At 51.8% G+C, this 15,257-nt stretch overlaps 1 protein-coding gene across 2 annotated transcripts in view; it reads right to left on the minus strand.

The window, feature by feature from the left end:
• Nucleotides 1–12,481, minus strand: part of PNOC (prepronociceptin) — a 28,797-nt gene extending 16,316 nt beyond the window's left edge. For both annotated transcript variants that reach the window (XM_063391799.1, XM_063391798.1), the window contains exon 1: nt 12,447–12,481. The gene's annotated coding sequence lies outside the window, so the exon portion shown is untranslated. The remainder of the gene's footprint in view (nt 1–12,446) is intronic.
• Nucleotides 12,482–15,257: the final 2,776 nt, after the last annotated feature.

Here is a 15,257-nt window from a genome sequence, read left to right on the forward strand (position 1 = left end):
CCTGTGAAATCCCACAAAACCCTGCCAAATCCCACGAAATCCTGGGAAATCCCGTGAAACCCTGCCAAATGCCATTAAATTCTATAAAATCCCCTGAAATCCCACAAACCCCTGCAAAAATCCCACAGAATCCCATAAAACCCCACGAAATCCTGTAAAATTCCCATGAAACACCACAAAACCCTGCAAAACCCCACAAAATCCTGGGAAATCCTGGGAAACCATGGAAAACCCTGCAAAATCTCACAAAATCCCATAAAACCCCATGAGGCCCCATGAAATCCTGTGAAATTCCCATGAAACCCCACAAAACTCTGCAAAACCCCACAAAATCCTGGGAAATCCTGGGAAATCCCACAAAATCCCGCGAAATCCTGTAAAATCCCACAAAATCCTGAAAAACCCTGTGAAATCCTGCAAAATCCCATGAAATCCTGCAAAGTCCTGTGAAACCCCAGAAAACCCTGCTAAATCCTGTAAAATCCTGCAAAATCCCACAAAATCCCACAAAATCCCATGAAACCCCACAAAACCTTCACAAAATCCCATAAAACCCTGAACAAACTCGTGAAATCCCGTGAAACCCCCCCAAAATCCTGTGAAATCCCACAAAACCCTGCCAAATCCCACAAAACCCTGCCAAATCCCACAAAATCCCCCCAAATCCCAGGAAATCCTGGGAAATCCTGGGAAACTCCACCAAAATCCTGTGAAATGCCACAAAATCTTGTAAAATCCCACAAAATCCCACAAAATCCCATGAAACCCCACAAAACCTTCACAAAATTCCATAAAACCCTGCACAAACTCGTGAAATCCCGTGAAACCCCACCAAAATCCTGTGAAATCCCACAAAATTCCCCCAAATCCCGGGAAATCCTGGGAAATCCTGGGAAATCCTGTGAAACCCCACCAAAACCCTGTGAAATCCTCTGAAATCCCACAAAATCCCACAAAATCCCACAAAACCTTCACAAAATCCCATAAAACCCTGCACAATCCCATGAAATCCTGTGAAACCCCACCAAAATCCTGTGAAATCCCACAAAACCCTGCCAAATCCCACAAAATCCTGTGAAATCCCGTGAAACCCTGCCAAATGCCATTAAATTCTATAAAATCCCCTGAAATCCCACAAACCCCTGCAAAAGTCCCAAAAAATCCCATAAAACCCCACGAAATCCTGTAAAATTCCCATGAAACACCACAAAACCCTGCAAAACCCCACAAAATCCTGGGAAGTCCTGGGAAATCCCACAAAATCCCGTGAAATCCTGCAAAGTCCTGTGAAACCCCACAAAATCCCACAAAAATCCCACAAAATCCTGTAAAATCCCACAAAATCCCCCCAAATCCCATGAAATCCCACAAAACCTCACAGAATCCCATAAAACCCTGCACAAACTCGTGAAATCCCGTGAAACCCCACCAAAATCCTGTGAAATCCCACAAAACCCTGCCAAATCCCACAAAATCCTGTAAAATCCCACAAAATCCCCCCCAATCCTGGGAAATCCTGTGAAACTCCACAAAACTCTGCCAAATCCCACTAAATCCTATAAAATCCCCTGAAATCCCACAAAATCCCCCCAAATCCTGGGAAATCCTGGGAAATCCCATGAAACCCCACCAAAATCCTGTGAAATCCTCTGAAATCCCACAAAACCTCACAAAATCCCATAAAACCCTGCACAAACTCGTGAAATCCCGTGAAACTCCACCAAAATCCTGTGAAATCCCACAAACCCCTGCCAAATCCCACAAAATCCTGGGAAATCCCACAAAATCCCCCCAAATCCCAGGAAATCCTGGGAAATCCTGTGAAACTCCACCAAAATCCTGTGAAATCCTTTGAAATCCCACAAAATCCTGTGAAATCCCACAAAACCTCACAGAATCCCATAAAACCCTGCACAAATTCGTGAAATCCCGTGAAACCCCCCAAAATCCTGGGAAATCCCACAAAACCCTGCCAAATCCCACAAAACCCTGCAAAATCCCACAAAATCCCCCCAAATCCCCCCAAATCCTGGGAAATCTTGTGAAACCCCACCAAAATCCTGTGAAATCCCACAAAATCCCCCCAAATCCCAGGAAATCCTGGGAAATCCTGGGAAATCCTGTGAAACCCCACCAAAATCCTGGGAAATCCTCTGAAATCCCACAAAATCCCACAAAATCCCACGAAACTTCACAAAATCCCATAAAACCCTGCACAAACTCATGAAATCCCGTGAAACCCCACCAAAATCCTGTGAAATCCCACAAAACCCTGCCAAATCCCACAAAATCCTGTAAAATCCCACAAAATCCCCCCAAATCCCAGGAAATCCTGGGAAATCCTGGGAAACTCCACCAAAATCCTGTGAAATCCTCTGAAATCCCACAAAATCCTCTGAAATCCCACAAAACCTCACAAAATCCCATAAAACCCTGCACAAACTCATGAAATCCCATGAAACCCCACCAAAATCCTGTGAAATCCCACAAAACCCTGCCAAATCCCACAAAACCCCATGAAATCCTGTGAAACTCCACAAAACCCTGCCAAATCCCACAAAATCCTGGGAAATCCTCTGAAATCCCACAAAACCCTGCAAAATCCCACAAAGTCCCCCAAAATCCCACAAAACCTCACAGAATCCCATAAAATCCTGCACAATCCCATGAACTCCCGTGAAACTCCACCAAAACCCTGCCAAATCCCCCCAAATCCCAGGAAATCCTGGGAAATCCTGTGAAACCCCACCAAAATCCTGTGAAATCCTGTGAAATCCCACAAAATCCTGGGAAATCCCCCAAAATCCCATGAAACCCCACAAAACCTTCACAAAATTCCATAAAACCCTGCACAAACTCGTGAAATCCCATGAAACCCCCCAAAATCCTCTGAAATTCCACAAAACCCTGCCAAATCCCACAAAATCCCCCAAAATCCCAATAAATCCTGGGAAATCCTGTGAAACTCCACAAAACCCTGCCAAATCCCACAGAATCCTATAAAATCCCCTGAAATCCCACCAAACCCCCCCAAACCCCATAAAATCAGGGGAACCCCTGCCCCGAAAGGCGCTGGGCCTCAGCCCGAACGATCCCGTCGGGAAAGGGGCGGGTCCCGAAAGGATCCCGAGGTGATCCCGAAAGGATCCCGAGCTGATCCCGAAAGGATCCCGATGGATTTTCCGGGTGCTGTCCTGGCTCGGGGCATGGACAGGGATTTGTTTTAATGGGGTTTATTTTAACAGGGTTTTTTTTAGTGGGGTTTATCTTGGGGTTTATTTCTGTGGGATTTCAGTGGGGTTTGTTTTTGTGGGGTTTTAGTGGGGTTTAATTTAGTGGGGTTTATCTTAGTGGGGTTTTAGTGGGGTTTATGTCAGGGTTTATCTCAGTGGGCTTTAATTTAGTGGGGTTTATGTCAGAGTTTCTTTTATTGGGGTTTATGTCAGTGGGGTTTTAGTGGGGTTTATTTCAGTGGGGTTTATCTTAGTGGGGTTTATGTCAGGGTTTTTTTTAGTGGGGTTTATTTCAGTGGGGTTTTTCTTAGTGGGATTTTAGTGGAGTTCATTTTAGTGGGGTTTTGGTGGGGTTTATCTTAGTGGGGTTTATGTCAGGATTTATTTTATTGGGCTTTGTTTCAGTGGGGTTTCTTTTTGTGGGCTTTATGTTAGTGGGGTTTATCTTAGTAGGGTTTATGTTTCTGGGGTTTATGTCAGGGTTTGTTTTAGTGGGGTTTATTTCAGTGGGGTTTTTCTTAGTGGGGTTTCTGTTGGGGTTTATTTCAGTGGGGTTTGTTTTAGTGGGGTTTTAGTGAGGTTTTAGTGGGGTTTATCTCAGTGGGGCTTATGTCAGGGTTTGTTTTAATGGGGTTTATTTCAGTGGGGTTTATTTCAGTGGGGTTTATCTTAGTGGGGTTTTAGTGGGGTTTATTTCAGTGGGGTTTTAGTGGGGTTCATTTTAGTGGGGCTTTGGTGGGGTTTATCTTAGTGGGGCTTATGTCAGGCTTTGTTTTAGTGGGATTTCTTTCAGTGGGGTTTTAGTGGGGTTTATGTCAGGGTTTATCTCAGTGGGCTTTAATTTAGTGGGGTTTATTTCAGTGGGGTTTTAGTGGGGTTTGTGTCAGTGGGGTTTATTTCAGTGGGGTTTATCTTCGTGGGGTTTATGTCAGAGTTTGTTTTAATGGGGTTTATTTCAGTGGGGTTTTTCTTAGTGGGGTTTTAGTGGGGTTTATTTCAGTGGGGTTTTAGTGGAGTTTATTTTAGTGGGTTTTGGTGGGGTTTATCTTAGTGGGGTTTATGTCAGAGTTTCTTTTATTGGGGTTTCTTTCAGTGGGTTTTAGTGGGGTTTGTGTCAGGGTTTATCTCAGTGGGCTTTAATTTAGTGGGGTTTATTTCAGTGGGGTTTATGTCAGAGTTTGTTTTAATGGGGTTTATTTCTGTGGGGTTTGTTTTAGCAGGGTTTTTTAGTGGGGTTTATCTTGGGGTTTATTTCCGTGGGGTTTCAGTTGGGTTTGTTTTAGTGGGGTTTATTTTAGTGAGGTTTATCTTAGTGGGTTTTATGTCAGTAGGGTTTATGTCAGAGTTTGTTTTAATGGGGTTTATTTCAGTGGGGTTTTAGTGGGGTTTGTTTCAGTGGGGTTTATGTCAGAGTTTGTTTTAATAGGGTTTGTTTCAGTGGGGTTTTAGTGGGGTTTATTTCAGTGGGGTTTATCTTAGTGGGGTTTTAGTGGAGTTCATTTTAGTGGGGTTTTGGTGGGGTTTATCTTAGTGGGGTTTATGTCAGAATTTATTTTATTGGGCTTTGTTTCAGTGGGGTTTATTTCAGTGGGGTTTATTTCAGTGGGGTTTATTTCAGTAGGGTTTATGTCAGAGTTTGTTTTAATGGGGTTTATTTCGGTGGGGTTTGTTTTAGTGGGGTTTCAGTGGGGTTTATTTCAGTGGGGTTTATTTCTGTGGGCTTTATGTTTCTGGGGTTTATGTCAGGGTTTGTTTCAGTGGGGTTTATTTTAGCAGGGTTTATGTCAGTGGGGTTTATTTCAGTGGGGTTTATTTATTTCAGTGGGGTTCATTTTAGTGGGGTTTATCTTAGTAGGGTTTATTTTAGTGGGGTTTATGTCAGTAGGGTTTATGTCAGAGTTTGTTTTAATGGGGTTTATTTCAGTGGGGTTTGTTTCAGTGGGGTTTTAGTGGGGTTTGTTTTAGTGGGGTTTATTTTAACAGGATTTTTTTTTAGTGGGGTTTATCTTGGGGTTTATTTCTGTGGGGTTTCAGTGGGGTTTATTTCAGTGGGGTTTTAGTGGGGTTTATGTCAGGGTTTATCTCAGTGGGCTTTAATTTAGTGGGGTTTTGGCGGGGTTTATCTTAGTGGGGTTTATGTCAGAGTTTCTTTTATTGGGGTTTATTTCAGTGGGGTTTATCTTAGTGGGGTTTATTTCAGTGGGGTTTATGTCAGGGTTTGTTTCAGGGTTTGTTTTAATGGGGTTTTTTTCAGTGGGGTTTATTTATTTCGGTGGGGTTTATTTATTTTGGGTGGGTTTTTTTTTATTTCGGTGGGGTTTATTTCTTTCAGTGGGGTTTATTTCTGTGGGATTTATTTCAGTGGGGTTTGTTTCAGTGGGGTTTATTTTTTTCGGTGGGGTTTATTTATTTCAGTGGGGTTTATTTCTGTGGGATTTATGTCAGTGGGGTTTATTTCAGTGGGGTTTGTTTCAGTGGGGTTTATTTATTTCAGTGGGGTTTTAGTGGGGTTTGTGTGCTGTTTATCTTAGTGGGGTTTATTTTAGTGGGGTTTATATCAGGGTTTGTGTTGGGTTTGTTTCTGTGGGGTTTATTTATTTCAGTGGGGTTTATTTATTTCAGTGGGGTTTGTTTCTGTGGGGTTTATTTATTTCGGTGGGGTTTATTTCTGTGGGATTTATTTATTTCAGTGGGGTTTGTTTCTGTGGGGTTTATTTATTTTAATGGGGTTTGTTTCTGTGGGGCTGCGCATTCCCAGCTGTTCCCAATCCCAGCAGCTCCAGTCCCTGCTCCGGGCGGGTTCTGGGAGGGTCCTGGCAGGGATCGGGCACTGCTGCCGGACAGGGCTGCCGGGATCCGAGCCCCGTTCCCGGAGAATTCCCACGGAATTCCCATGGAATTCCCCACAGAATTCCCCACAGAATTCCCCACAGAATTCCCCACAGAATTCCCCACAGAGTTCCCCACAGAGTTCCCCACAGAATCCCCAAAGAATCCCCACAGAATTCCCCACAGAATTCCCCACAGAATTCCCCCAGAACTCTCACAGAATTCCCCACAGAATTCCCCACAGAATTCCCACAGAATTCCCCACAGAATTCCCCACAGAATTCCCACAGAATTCCCCACAGAATTCCCCACAGGATTCCCACAGAACTCCCCACAGAATTCCCACAGAATTCCCACAGAACTCCCCACAGAATTCCCCACAGAATTCCCACAGAACTCCCACAGAATTCCCCACAGAACTCCCACAGAATTCCCACAGAACTCCCACAGAATTCCCGCAGAACTCCCGCAGAACTCCCGCAGAATTCCCGCAGAGTTCCCACAGAATTCCCACAGAATTCCCACAGAATTCCCACAGAATTCCCCACAGAATTCCCCACAGAATTCCCCACAGAATTCCCACAGAGTTCCCCACAGAATTCCCCACAGAACTCCCACAGAACTCCCACAGAATTCCCACAGAATTCCCACAGAATTCCCCACAGAATTCCCACAGAATTCCCACAGAATTCCCCACAGAATTCCCACAGAATCCCCCACAGAATTCCCACAGAATTCCGTGTCCCGGCTGCCTTGGCCAACAGGTGCAGGGGACAGTGCAGGGACCAGGCAGAGGTGACAGGATGGGGATGTGGCACCGGGCTTGGGGACAATTAAAGGACCAGACAGGGGTGACAGAGAGGGACAGAGATGGGGACGTGGCACCGGGCTTGGGGACAGTTCAGGGACAAGGCAGAGGTGACAGAGATGAGGATGTGGCACCGGGTTCAGGGGACAGAGGTGGGGACAGGATTGGGATGTGGCACCGGGTTTGGGGACAGTTGAGGGACAAAGCAGAGGTGACAGAGGGGACCGAGATGGGGATGTGGCACCGGGTTTGGGGACAGTTCAGGGACAAGGCAGAGGTGACAGAGAGGGACAGGATGAGGATGTGGCACCAGGGTTCAGGGGACAATGAGGGGACCAGGCAGAGATGACAGAGAGGACAGAGGTGACAGAGATGGGGATGTGGCACCGGGTTTGGGGACAATTAAAGGACCAGACAGGGGTGACAGAGAGGGACAGAGATGGGGATGTGGCACCGGGCTTGGGGACAGTTCAGGGACAAGGCAGAGGTGACAGGATGAGGATGTGGCACCGGGTTTAGGTGACAGAGGTAGGGACAGGATTGGGATGTGGCACCGAGTTTAGGGGACAATTAAAGGGACCAGACAGAGGTGACAGAGATGGGGACAGGATGAGGATGTGGCACCGGATTTGGGGACAGTTCAGGGACCAGACAGAGGTGACAGAGAGGGACAGAGATGGGGATGTGGCACCGGGTTTAAGGGACAATGCAGGGACCAGGCAGAGGTGACAGAGATGGGGACAGGATGAGGATGTGGCACTGGGTTTGGGGACAGTTCAGGGACCAGACAGAGGTGACAGAGAGGGAGATGTGGCAAAGATTTGGGGACAATGAAGGGACCAGACAGAGGGGACAGAGGTGACAGAGATGAGGATGTGGCACCGGGTTTGGGGACAGTTCAGGGACCAGACAGAGGTGACAGAGATGAGGATGTGGCACCGGGCTGGAGACAATTAAAGGACCAGACAGGGATGACAAAGATGGGATTGTGCCACCGGCTTTAGGGGACAATTCAGAGACCAGGTAGAGGGGACAGGATGAGGATGTGGCACCGGGTTTGGGGACAATTAAAGGACCAGGCAGAGGTGACAGAGAGGGACAGGATGTGGATGTGGCACTGGTCTTAAGGGACCAGACAGGGGCGACAGAGATGAGGATGTGGCACTGGGTTTGGGGACAATTCAGGGACCGGGCAGAGGTGACAGAGATGAGGATGTGGCACCGGGTTTGGGGACAATTAAAGGACCAGACAGAGGTGACAGAGAGGGACAGAGATGAGGATGTGGCACTGGGGTTGGGGACAATTCAGAGACGAGGCAGAGGTGACAGAAGTGACAGAGATGGGGCTGTGGCACCGGCTTTAGGGGACAGTTAAAGGGATCAGGCAGAGGTGACAGAGAGGGACAGGATGGGGGTGTGGCACCGTGTCAGGGGACAATTCAGGGACCAGGCAGAGATGACAGGACAGAGGTGACAGGATTGGGATGTGGCACTGGGTTTAGGGGACAATTAAAGGGACCAGACAGGGGTGACAGAGATGGGGACAGGATGGGGATGTGGCACCAGATTTGGGGACAATGAAGGGATGAGACAGAGGTGACAGAGAGGGAGAGACATGAGGATGTGCCACCAGATTTGGGGACAATTAAAGGACCAGACAGAGGTGACAGGGACACGATGTGGATGTGGCACCGGGCTTGGGGACAATTCAGGAACCAGGCAGATGTGACAGGACGAGGATGTGGCACTGGGTTTAGGGGACAATTAAAGGACCAGACAGGGGTGACAGAGAGGGACAGGATGGGGATGTGCCACCAGATTTGGGGACAATGAAGGGACCAGGCAGAAGTGACAGGATGAGGATGTGGCACCGGGTTTGGGGACAATTAAAGGACCAGAAGGAGGTGAGAGAGAGGGACAGAGATGGGGATGTGGCACCAGGTTTGGGGAGAATTCAGGGACCAGGCAGAGGTGACAGAGATGGGGATGTGCCATTGCATTTGGGGACAATTCAGGGACCAGGCAGAGGTGACAGAGGGGACAGGGCTGCGGTGATGGGGATGTGACACCCAAGGCGGGGGTCCCCAATTCCGCCCCTTCTCCGAGCACCCCGCGGGGTCCCTGCCGGGCGTGACGGTCACCTCTTGTCACCTCTTGTCACCTCTTGTCACCTCTGGTCCCCGCCGGGTGGGGGTGACACTTCCCGGCTGTCACCGCCGCAGGGCCCGGAGCTCCCCCCGCCGCTCCGGGTGAGTCACGGCCCGACCCCCCCGCGTCCCCAAAATCCGCCACGGGCGCGGCGCTGCCACCCCCGGAGCTGTCCCCGTGTCCCCAAGGAGGCGCTGCCACCCCCGGCGCTGTCCCCCTGTCCCCAAAGAGGCACTGCCACCCCCGGCGCTGTCCCCCTGTCCCCAAAGAGGCGCTGCCACCCCCGGCGCTGTCCCCCTGTCCCCAAAGAGGCGCTGCCACCCCCCGGCGCTGTCCCCCTGTCCCCAAGGAGGCACTGCCACCCCCCGGCCCTGTCTCCGTGTCCCCAAGGAGGCACTGCCACCCCCCGGCCCTGTCCCCGTGTCCCCAAGGAGGCGCTGCCACCCCCGGCGCTGTCCCCCTGTCCCCAAAGAGGCACTGCCACCCCCGGCGCTGTCCCCCTGTCCCCAAAGAGGCGCTGCCACCCCCGGCGCTGTCCCCCTGTCCCCAAAGAGGCGCTGCCACCCCCCGGCGCTGTCCCCCTGTCCCCAAGGAGGCACTGCCACCCCCCGGCCCTGTCTCCGTGTCCCCAAGGAGGCACTGCCACCCCCCGGCCCTGTCCCCGTGTCCCCAAGGAGGCACTGCCACCCCCTGGCCCTGTCCCCCTGTCCCCAAGGAGGCGCTGCCACCCCCTGGCCCTGTCCCCCTGTCCCCAAAGAGGCGCTGCCACCCCCGGCGCTGTCCCCCTGTCCCCAAGGAGGCGCTGCCACCCCCTGGCCCTGTCCCCCTGTCCCCAAAGAGGCGCTGCCACCCCCTGGCCCTGTCCCCCTGTCCCCAAGGAGGCTCTGTCACCCCCGGCGCTGTCCCCAAAGAGGCGCTGCCACCCCCGGCACTGTCCCCAAGGAGGCGCTGCCACCCCCGGCCCTGTCCCCGTGTCCCCAAAGAGGCGCTGCCACCCCCTGGCCCTGTCCCCCTGTCCCCAAAGAGGCGCTGCCACCCCCTGGCCCTGTCCCCCTGTCCCCAAGGAGGCTCTGTCACCCCCGGCGCTGTCCCCAAAGAGGCGCTGCCACCCCCGGCACTGTCCCCAAGGAGGCGCTGCCACCCCCGGCCCTGTCCCCGTGTCCCCAAAGAGGCACTGCCACCCCCTGTCCCTGTCCCCGTGTCCCCAAAGAGGCGCTGCCACCCCCCGGCGCTGTCCCCGTGTCCCCAAATCCACTCGGGACGGGTTTTTTGGGATTTTTTTGGGGGTGTTGACGGCTCCGAGCCCCTTCCTGAATTTCCCAGCCACAAATCCATGAAAAAATAAAAGGGATGCGATTTTTCCCGATTTCCTCCAATATTTTTTCCCTATTTTTTCCCATTTCCTCACGGGTTTTTCTCATTCTTTCCCCTTTTCCCCACTTTTTTCCCCTCATTTTTTCCTGTTTTTGCCTCGTTCTTTCCCCTTTCCCCCCACATTTCCCCCCTCATTCTTTCCCTTTTCCCTACAATTTTTCCCCACATTTTTCCCATTTTCCCACAATTTTTCCTCATTTTTCCCATTTTTCCTACAATTTTTCCTCATTTTTTCCCATTTCCCCCACATTTTTCCTCATTCTTTCTCCACAATTTCCCCTCTCTTTCTTTCCCTTTTCCCTCACATTTTAAATCATTTTTCCCATTTTTCCCACATTTTTTTCTCTCATTCTTTCCCTTTTCCCTGCGATTTTTCACATTTTTCCCCCACTTTTTTTTCTCTCTTTCTTTCCCTTTTCCCTCACATTTCCCCTCATCCTTTCCTCCCATTTCCCCCCCTTTTTCTTTCCCATTTCTTTCACATTTTCCCTCATTTTTCACCATTTAAAATACAATTTTTTTCCCCTCCCACTGGGAAAACCCAACCCGGGCCCTCTTTCCCCAAGGATTCTCCCTCCCATCCCTCTCCCCTCCCGCCCGGGCACGTCACAGCCCCAAAATTCTCCTTTTCCTCCCCAAAAATCCCGACCCGGAGCGATTTTCGCGGCCGCTCCATCCCCGCTGCCCCGGGGGCGAATTCCTGAGTTATTCCATTTATTTTTCCCCACGCGGTTGGAATCACCCTCATTCATTTCGGAGGGGAATAATCAATAAAAAATCGAAAATAAATGAGGTTTTGGGTTGGTTTTTTTTTGTGGAGATAAGGGCGGGTTTGATGGGATGAAGGGGGGAAAGCGCCGGCGGCTCCTTTGTGGGAAACAAACCCCGGGAGAGGCGCTGGAAAAGGCGGCAGGTGCTGCCTCAAATGGGATTTTCCTGATTTTTTATTTTAATTTGGATTTTATCCGCTCGATTTGAGGCCACCCGAGCGCTCCCAGCCCCTCTTCCCGTGGGATCCTCCCGCCCTCGGGATGGCCCAGAGCGCCCCAAAAGCAGCGGGTTCGCACCAAAACCACCCAAATTCCCATTTTTTTCCCTCCTTTTTCACCCCGAAAAATCCAAGGCCTGATCCAGAGGGGGATCCAGAGGCGGCCGGGAAGGATCCGTGGGATGCGGGAAGGAGGAAAAGCTTTTCCCAATTAAAAAAAAAAAATCAAATTAAAATCCAGGAGCAGCCGAACCCCTGCCCTGCTCCCCCAAACCCCGCCTGGGAGCCGGAGGGGTTTTTTTTTGGGGTGGATTTCAGGGAAATCGGAGGGATTTGGGAATGCTGGGGGTGGTGGCGGTGACAGATCCTCGGCAGGAATAAAAATAAAAATCAGCGCTGCCTTTTCTCGGTGCCCCTCAATCAGGTAATTGGCAATAATTGGCCAAAATGAGGCGCCGCGGTGCGACTGCAAACGCAGATGGGAGCCGGGAAAAAAAAAGCTCGGAGAGGGGGGAAAAAAAGAAATAAAATCGGGAATAACATTTTTTAAAATGTCCTCGTCTCCTCAGCCGCTCGCCCCTGGTTTGGTTTTTATTTTGGGGGTGGGGGGGTCAAAACCGAACAAAGCAACAACAACAAAATAAATTAAAAAATTCTACCCTCATCCCTTTTTTTTGTGTGTGGGATTTTTGGGGAGATCCCGGGGAAGTCGCGGCTGGAAAGGGGGGAAAGAGTGGAAAAAACGGGATAAAAAACGGGATGGGGGAAAAAACCGCGGGGTGGGCGCTCCCCCCTAAAAAAATCCCCCTGGAAAAATAAAAATTCCCGCTGGTCCCGGCGGCACCCCCGGCTCCGGGCGGGCCACGCCGCCTCTTGTTGCATCCCCGCCGGATTTTGGGATTTTGGGAGCGGAGAGCGAAACTTTTCCTCCGCCGGGAGAGCGGGGCGAGGTTTCCTCGGGAGGGGATCCGGACCCGGAGCGAAGCGGCGGATGGAGGGGGAAAAGGGATTTTAAAAAAAGGAGGAAAAGCAGGAAAAGCAGCGGGAGAAAGGGGAATTTTCCTACCTGCGCTGAGCTGGCGGCCTCGGCTCCGTGACTGGCCCGGCGCCGCCGGAGCCCGCGGGGTTTTATAGCCGCGATCGCGCCCCCCGCCCCGGACACGTGCGCGGCTGAGCCCACCCACCCCCGGGGCTGCGAGAGAGACGGGCAGGGAGGGAGGGAGGGAGGGAGGGAGAGAGGGAAGGAGGGAGGGAGAGAGGGGAAGGAGATCCCGCTGGAACCCGCACCCCGCAGCCCGAGACCTGAGTACCTAATCCCGCACCTTCCCCGCATCCCGCGTCCCTCATCTTCCCGGCATCACTCATCCTTCATCCCGCATTCCTCATCCCGCATCCCTCATCTTCCTCACATTCCGCCTCCTCCCCACATCCCGCATCTTCCCCACATCACTCATCCTTCATCCTGCATCCTTCATCCCGCATCCCGCATCCCGCATCCCGCATCCCGCATCCCTCATCTTCCTCACATTCCGCCTCCTCCCCACATCCCGCATCTTCCCACATTCCTCATCTTCCCCACTTCTCACATCCCTGATCCCTCATTCCGCATTCCTCACCCCGCATCCCGCGTCCCTCATCTTCCCCGCATCACTCATCCTTCATCCCGCATCCCGCCTCCTCCCCACATCCCGCATCTTCCCCACATCCCACATCCCGCATCTTCCCCGCATCACTCATCCCTCATCCCGCATCCTTCATCCCGCATCCCTCATCTTCCCCACTTCCCACATCACTCCTCCCTCAGCCCGCATTCCTCATCCTGCATCCCTCATCTTCCCCACATCACACATCCCTCATCCCTCATCTTTCCCACTTCCCACATCACTAATCCCTCAGCCCGCATCCCGCATCCCTCATCTTCCCCACATTCCCGCACCCCGCCTCCTCCCCACATCCCGCATCTTCCCACATTCCCCTTCCTCCCCACATTCCTTATCCCTCATCCCACATCTTCCCCACGTCCTGCATCTTCCCCTCATCCCACATCCCTCATCCTGCATCCCTCATCCCTCATCCCACATCCTGAATCCAAAATTCCACATCCTGCACCCCACATCCCTAATCCTTCCTGCATCCCACATCTTCCCCACATCCCGCATCTTTCCCTCTTCCCTCATCCCACATCCCGCACCCTCCCTGCATCCCACACGCCGCATCCCAGACCCCACATCCTGAATCCCACACCCCATATCCCAGACCCCGCGCCCCACATCCCGCATCCCAAGTCTGGAATCCCGCGTGCTGTCTCCGGCATCCCGCATCCTCCCTGTATCCTGCACTCCGCTCCCTGCATCCTCCCGCACCCCACATCCCAGACTCCACACCCCACATCCTCCCCACATCTTCCCTGCATCCCAAATCCCACATCTACCCCATATCCCAAATTCCAAATCTCAAATCCCACACCCCTCATCCACCCCACATCCTGAATCCCAAATTCCACACCCCGCATCCTCCACATATCCCAAATCCCAAATCCCACACCCCACACCCTCCCCACATCCCAAATCCCACACCTCACATCCTTCCCGCATCCCAAATCCCACATCCTGCATCCTTTCTGCATCCCAAATCCCACACCGCACATCCTCCCCACACCCCAAATCCCAAATCCCACACCCCGCATCCTCCCCACATCCCAAATCCCACACCCCGCATCCACCCTGCATCCCAAATTCCAAATCCCAAATCCCAAATTCCAAATCCCACACCCTGTATCTGCCCCAAATCCCAAATCCCACACTCCTCATCCTTCCAGCATCCTGAATCCCAAATCCTGAATCCCAAATCCCACATCCTGCATCCTTCCCACTTCCCAAATCCTAAATCCCACACTCTACATCCCATATCCCAAATCCCGCACCCCGCATCCTCCCCCAATCCTGAATCCCGAATCCCAAATCCCAAATCTCAAATCCCGAATCCCAAATCCCACACCCTGCATCCTTCCCACTTCCCAAATCCCACACCCCACATCCTGCCCACATCCCAAATCCCACATTCTGAATCCCTCACCCCACATCTTCTCCATATCCCAAATCCCGCACCCCGCATCCTCCCCCAATCCCGAATCCCGAATCCCGAATCCCGAATCCCAAATCCCAAATCTCAAATCCCGAATCTCAAATCCCACACCCCGCATCCTTCCCACTTCCCAAATCCCACACCCCACACCCTGCCCACATCCCAAATCCCACATTCCAAATCCCTCACCCCACATCTTCCCCATATCCCAAATCCCACACCCCGCATCCTCCCCCAGTCCTGAATCCCGAATCCCAAATCCCAAATCCCACACCCCGCATCCTCCCCCAATCCTGAATCCCACGTGTCCCGGATCTGGAGCAGCCGGGATCAATCCCAAACTCTTCCCAAAGGGAATTTTCCCACCCTAGACCCTCCAAATCCCGTTCCCATCCCGCTCCGGAGCGTGAGGGTGGGAATCGCGGATTTGGGATTTGCTGGAGGAGCAGAAAATTCCAAAGAATTGGGAATAGGGAATAGGGAATAGAGAATAGGGAATAGGGAATAGGGAACTGGGAACTGGGAATAGGGAATAGGGAATAGGGAATAGGGAATAGGGAATGGGGAATGGGGAATTGGGAATGGGGAATAGGGAATAGGGAATAGGGAATGGGGAATGGGGAATTGGGAATTGGGAATGGGGAACTGGGAATTGGGAACTGGGAATTGGGAATTGGGAATTGGGAATAGGGAATTGGGAATTGGGAATAGGGAATAGGGAATTGGGAATAGGGAATAGGGAACTGGGAATAGGGAATAGGGAATTGGGAATAGGGAATAGGGAATAGGGAAT

Source organism: Prinia subflava, chromosome 2, assembly GCF_021018805.1.
Source record: "Prinia subflava isolate CZ2003 ecotype Zambia chromosome 2, Cam_Psub_1.2, whole genome shotgun sequence".
Lineage (NCBI taxonomy): Eukaryota > Metazoa > Chordata > Aves > Passeriformes > Cisticolidae > Prinia > Prinia subflava.